General features: G+C 36.4%; 1 non-coding gene across 1 annotated transcript; it reads right to left on the bottom strand.

Moving 5' to 3' along the window:
- Positions 1-4,077: 4,077 nt before the first annotated feature.
- Trnak-uuu (transfer RNA lysine (anticodon UUU)) lies at positions 4,078-4,150 on the bottom strand. The gene has a single exon. It is a non-coding gene; the product is annotated as a tRNA-Lys (tRNA).
- Between the last annotated feature and the right edge of the window lie 2,404 nt (positions 4,151-6,554).

The raw sequence follows: 6,554 nt of genomic DNA, 5'->3' as shown, positions 1-6,554 counted from the left end.
AGTTTGTTTCTTCTGGTGCATAAGTCGTGTCAATTATCTGTTCTTGAGACCTCGATGGCATCTTTACCGTCTTTAACGTCGAACTCGATGGAGGTTGTACCGTCGACTACGGGAACCTTGACGACATCTACGACGGAGAAGGAGCAGATTCCGTTGACAACCACGGCGACGACACTGGAGGAGACTTCATCAGACGCGATACCACCAGCAGAAGAGACTTTAATATCTGTAGTGCTGGCTGTGCAGGAAAACTCGACGAACTTCGTTTCGCCCTCGATGGAGGCTTCAATGGATGCCGAATCGACAACAACTAACGAACATCGGTGTTGTTACTGTGACAAGATTTTCTCAAACAGCAGCAATGCTCGACGACATGAGAGGAGCGAATGTGCCAAGAACCTATATCGTAAAATGTTTGTTTGTGAGAAATGTCATAAGCAGTTTGCCAGAAAAGATAATATGAAAACGCACATGAAGGCATGCAAAGGTCCTGCTGTGCGGCAGAAAGTAAAGGTTTCGTCGCAACAACGATGCATCGATGTGCATAAGAGGATGCCTGGAAATGGTACTACTGTTGCAACGTCTGTATCTGGATCGGGTCTGAAAGGATCGTCTTCATCACCACGGTATCCTTGCAGCTACTGTGATACGTCGTTCGCATTTTCCCATGATGCACGAAGACATGAGCGGAGCAAATGTACGAAGAATCCTTCTCGCATGAAGTTTCGATGTGATGAGTGCCTTAAATGGTTTACTCGAATTGACAGTTTGCGACATCATGCGAAAGAATGTAAAGGTGGAGTCTGTGCTCCTACTGTTGAACTACCTGCCGACATTTCGACTCCTCGCTTTAGATTGGAGACACGAAAGCGTACAACCAAAAGAACAGATGCCCAGCAACCGATTGTTATGACGTCTGAACATGGAACTAAACCTAAGACTGTGTTCGGAGCATTACAAGTGAACGATAATGGCTTCTACTTGTCGCAGTCTGCATTTCGTGGAACGTTGAAAGACTACTATTATCTAAATACGTTCGGTGAGTCGAAGGACATTTGTAATTTTCTTGACGATATCAGACAGAAGATAATCAATCAGCTTACTGATGATGTAGCAACAAACGGACCTTTGAAATATAACTTGTGGTTGGACTGTATATATGGAAAGCCATATCCGTTCGATGACAAAGTGAAGAAGTGTGCATTCAAGACATCGGCTGCAGTAATTTACAGTTCTAACGATGTGAAGCAAACTGTTAAAAACGGTATCCAGAAACTGTGTCAAGAAGAGGTGGACTATGTCTGTAAAGGTTCTGGCTGGACTCTTTCTAGTATAAACCGATTGGAGCTAAGAATTAGTCATTTCACACCGCTGCGGAACTAAATGATTGTAAATTTGCTGGCTTTCGTAAGTGTTCGTGTAGTAGAATAGAAATTGTGTAATAAATATTATGTTTGTAAAAGACTTTGTGGTGTTTTATTTCTCGAACCTGTTACTATTATGTTAAATTGATATTTTTTTCATCGTCCAGGATCGTGCCAAGGACCTTAGTCGATCTAATTAATCAGTACATTGATTGAAAATTTATTTAATGATATCTGAACTTTTTCCCGAATCTCTAGCATTAAAATTATGAATTACCAATATGTTGGTGTTGGTGGCTTATAGGATGATGATGACAGTAAAGGTTTTAATGTCTCTTTAAGAATGTTGAACGTGGCTTATTGAAGTTATTATTTTTTCATAAAATTAAACATTATTGCATCGATCGGGTATCAAACCAAGGACTGAAACTGATCGAATCAATCTGTAAATTAATGAGTGATTTTTTTGATGAATTTTGGAATTTTTCCCGAATTTCTAGCTAAATAATTACGGATTTTCAAGATGGCGGCCAGATGACAAGATGGCAGGTGTCACAGCAATAATAAATGATTACTGCACTCTAGCGGGTAAGAGTTAAACTAACATGGCGTCAGCGTACTCTAGCAGCCGAAAACAAGATGGTGGTCTCCAGCATCGAAGACAAGATGGCGGCCATGACGTCATACTAGATGATGATAAAAAGTGGTGGTAGGTTAGTCTGTAGGTGACTTCCGTGGTGGAAGGATCTGTCGCCATTTTTATTTTTTTTTTGACCTCGTCGGGTTCGAACCGAGGACTCTGAGCTCCGTGTCGTTAATGTTTGTTTTTAAAAAAAATATATTAAAATTTTATTAATTGATTTTTTTATATAAATTTTAAATTTTTTTTCATTAAAATCGGATAATAAATGAAGATTTTAAAGATGGCGGGCGTAACGGAAATTGCAACGGTGACGTCATATTTCAAAATGGCTGCCATGACATCCTTATTCCTAGAAATGGCTTAACTGAGGCTTGAGTTAAGGATGCTTAAGCCAGTTTTAGGAATTTTCAGCCGCTGGGATTTTTAAGGACTAAAAACGGGAATTTTTCCCTCGAAACGGGAAATTTTTCCCTCGAAAAGAGAAATTTTTTAATTTGTGGAATTTTTTGAAATTTTTTGGCGGAACTTTTTTCCACAGAAATGGAAATTTTGGCGATTTTTGAGGAATTTTGGGCAAATTTTGCCCAATTTTGGCGGATTTTGAGGATCAAATTCAAGGTCAAGGTTAAAGGTCAAGGTCACAACCATCCAAGATGGCCGCCGTGACGTCACAATCTAAGATGGCGGACACCGGCTCCGGCTCCACGCGCCAGCGCCGTGCGCCCGGAAATACTTTCCTATACTACTGTTAATTATTTATAAATCGTTTTCTTACTAACTTTCCAGTATAAACTGCGCAAATTAATAAGCATGATAAAGTCAAATTATTAAATATTCAATTTTTTTAAATGGTTTAAAAATATTATTGTTGTGGGGATTAAAATAATATCAAATTATGCGCAAATTTTCGTATTAAATACTCATTATTATTTTGAAAAACGTACTTCATATAAGCAAGAATAACTATAGGCATGTGTTATACAAAGTTATAATATATATTTTTTTAGTATCACAATTTAATTCTTGGCAACTTGTATCCAAAGGAATCTTTTGTAAAAATACAGAAATATTTATTTTTCCTTGTGGGCAAAGATCTTAAATTGTTCACCTCGAAGTAAAATTATTTATAATGTTAACCGATCATTATAAATACAACGTTTAGATTTTTTTAATAATACTCGAGTCACTTTAAATAAATTTTAATTACCTCAAATTTTAATTTTAACAAGTTTTATAATTATATTTAATTTTTTACTTACATAAAAAAATTATTTAAACGTCAGAGACTTAATTATTTGCCTTTCAGTACAAATTGTAAGCTATGCTCTTGAATGGCATGTTGATACTGAATGTAAAATTTTAATTACTTATTTTAATTCATTACGTTTACATGTTTTAATAACTCAAAGTTTTACGAGGTTAGCGCGTTTGTTACTAGAAATATAGCTACTAAATAGGAACCCAGCAAGTTGTAAAATCTTCTCTGCCTATGGACACAAACATGTATCAGCTTAGCACACGCACAATAACGCAGCTGAATGTAGGCATTCATTTAAGATTTGTTTGAATAGAAATCAGGTGGCAGTTATGATGTTCTTCCACTACTGTAGTAATTATTATGAATGCTAATAGCATTGTAGCTTAAGGCTAGGTCTCACACGACTTGTAAATTTTTTTCTTCACTTTCTCATCGTTAATTTTTATTCAAGGACTATTTCTGAAATTTTAATACAACACCTCATTTGTTGTTATTTCACTGATATTTCCAACAGGTACTCACTAAAAGACACGTAAAAGGTGTAAAGAGTCACGCGAGTGTTTCAAATTATTACCACTGGCGAAACGTTTTGCTCCCAATGTTGAAAACATTAGTGACAGGAGAACTAATGTACCTAAGCAAGGTATGGCGTTAAAATTTCAGAAATAACCCTTAAATAATAGTTATGACTTTAAAATTAAATTATATATATGTAGTGTGAAAGAGTCCTAAGTTTAAATATTAAAGTATTTATAAGTGTATGCGTGTCAGCCTAGGATCTTGAAACCACAAATCAAAAACAAAACACTAAACGCCCGAACAGGGACTTGAACCCTGGACCCTTAGGTTAAAAGCCTAATGCTCTACCGACTGAGCTATCCGGGCTTTCGATGACAGATTAGAAATGTCTTGACTTTATTCAATTTAAAAACAGCATGTGTTGTTGAGCATTGCAAATAAAAAATAAAATTGGCAACATGTGAGTTTTATAGTCATACGTAATATTTTAAACATATAAATTATTGTTTCTATCTCATCGTTAACCCTATTCCAAATTACAGTTCTATTTTCATATGTAGGACTGTACGTGTTTATGATGTTTTTAGATAAAACAAACTTCAAAGCTTTGCACCAATACAAACGTTTTGTCTTTAAGAATTCTTCACGCTCGTAAATAATGCTATCGAAACGCCTCGGGGTTAAATATGTGCTTATATTCTAACACCTTTATTTTCACAGTTACTAACCACACAGGCCATATATTTACAATTAAATTACTTTGGTTTTTGGGTTCTAGCAGCGTTGAAGGCAAAGATTTCACTGAAGTTTCGGTCGAAACAGCAATCGTTATCTTCAGGATAGCAGTTACCTACTGAGGTACTTATAAATTATCTTGTCTTTAAATACCCTTGCCTGAGAAGGTAGAACTTCCCTTTCTTCAAGTTGGTTGGTTGATTTGGCCTCTCTGAGCTGAGCCTCTATGCAACCTGCAGGTTGGCTGGGATGTCTGGACAATCAGATGTAATCTTTTTTTTTTACTGCAGAACTTGGTTTTGAAGGTTTCTGAAGAGTGTTCCCATATTCTGCTTAATTTGTAGGTACATACTACCCTGAAGATGGCAACTACAAGGTTGACCGAAATGTCAGTGAAATCATCCCCTTCGAATCGGATAGAACCGCAAGCAACTTCAGAGAATGGCCGCTTAAACCTGCGAACCTTAATAAATTTATAACTTTCTTCACACCATAATTTCTAAAGGAATTTTTATGGTTCATTTTATGTATTTTTTATATTTCAAAAACTTTTTTTATCTTTTTAAGCCAAAAGTATGGCTACTTTTATTTTTATTGAGAATAATCTGAAGTTACGACATTTTTAACAGAAAATAAAATGAAATTTGTATATAGGTTTCATATATAAGCATTTAAGCTTGCGCATTGTTTACAGCGATGTTATTGGATAAGGAAAAACACACAACTTTACAACACTGTGTTATTGGAGAATGACTTACCGGCATGCTCTCTAATCCGGCATTCGTCAGTTTGACATATCCTATAATCCGGAACAAATTTAACCGCTTGAGTTCTGACATTTCCGGGTGAACCCGGGTGTTCGCTGACCTTGACCCCGCCGGGTCACGCTACGAAGCTGCCGGCGTTTGTTTAGTTCAATCGGGCGATTGTCTGTTTCAATTTCAGTAACAGTGTTTCCTTTTTCCAACATAGTACTGTTTGTAAACTTTTCTTTGTTTTTTTCCTTTGAAACTGTATCGAACATCGATACAAGTTTTATAAGCTAAGACAAAAATTACTGTGCTGTAGCTACCTATTTTTTTTCTTTAGCATAACGGCGTTTCACTTAACAATGACTGCCCTATGCCTATCTGCCTTTCATGTACCTTCACATTGACCAATTTCCTTACATTTAATTTGAATTTTAGCCTAACTTCCTATTGATTATGGCCTTTCTTTTATTTTACTCCTTAACTCCGTTGCATCTAAATAGATTTTCGCTTCTAAAACTGAACTGATAATATTTATCATTCTTTTTAATATTGTTAGAGTCACTTCGATAGACGTAACGGCTGAATTGTCTCCCGAAGAAATGCTTCTTAAGAAAGTCGTGTTTTCTCTTTCTCCGCCGGTTGGCTAGTTATCACGACCAAAAGATATGCGGTGAAAGCCGCAGACCGGTAAATAAGCCGTAGTCGCAAAGTAGAAGCATTAAAGATACTTTACTAGTAATAATCCATATGCAGCGTTTGTCTGGGGCGAGTCCTGTAAACCGTAAGATATCATTATTTGAATATTTGAAACGAGGTTCAACACTGGGATCAACATGGGTTATGTGTTTTGAAATGGAAACTTCTATTCGCTCGTTACAGTGATGATCGGTTGAACTTTCTTGTGTAACAAAATACCGTCGGACATAATTCTCTAATAACTGCCCAGACTAATAATGTGTCAACAATGGTTGAGCACACAACGGATAGACCATGTATGTTTGTCGCGCAGTTTTTTTTATGTGACGTCATCGTACCTGTTTAGGCGCATGTGCGTGATTGTTTAGAATCAGTTTTGTGTAAAGTTATAAACTGGTGAAGCGTGGAAACGCGTGAAGCTGGGCATTGATTCCTGTGTCACTGTAAGAGCTTGTGGAGCACTACTATGGAGCCAAAATGAGACAGTAAAAATATTCACTGGAATATAGGCTAAGTGGAAACCGGTATTAAATTGAAAATTACTAAATAATTAAAGACGTCATCTCATTTGAATCTCGGGATTATGA

This window comes from Bacillus rossius, chromosome 1, assembly GCF_032445375.1.
Source record: "Bacillus rossius redtenbacheri isolate Brsri chromosome 1, Brsri_v3, whole genome shotgun sequence".
Lineage (NCBI taxonomy): Eukaryota > Metazoa > Arthropoda > Insecta > Phasmatodea > Bacillidae > Bacillus > Bacillus rossius.
This window is presented reverse-complemented; position numbering and strand designations above follow the sequence as displayed.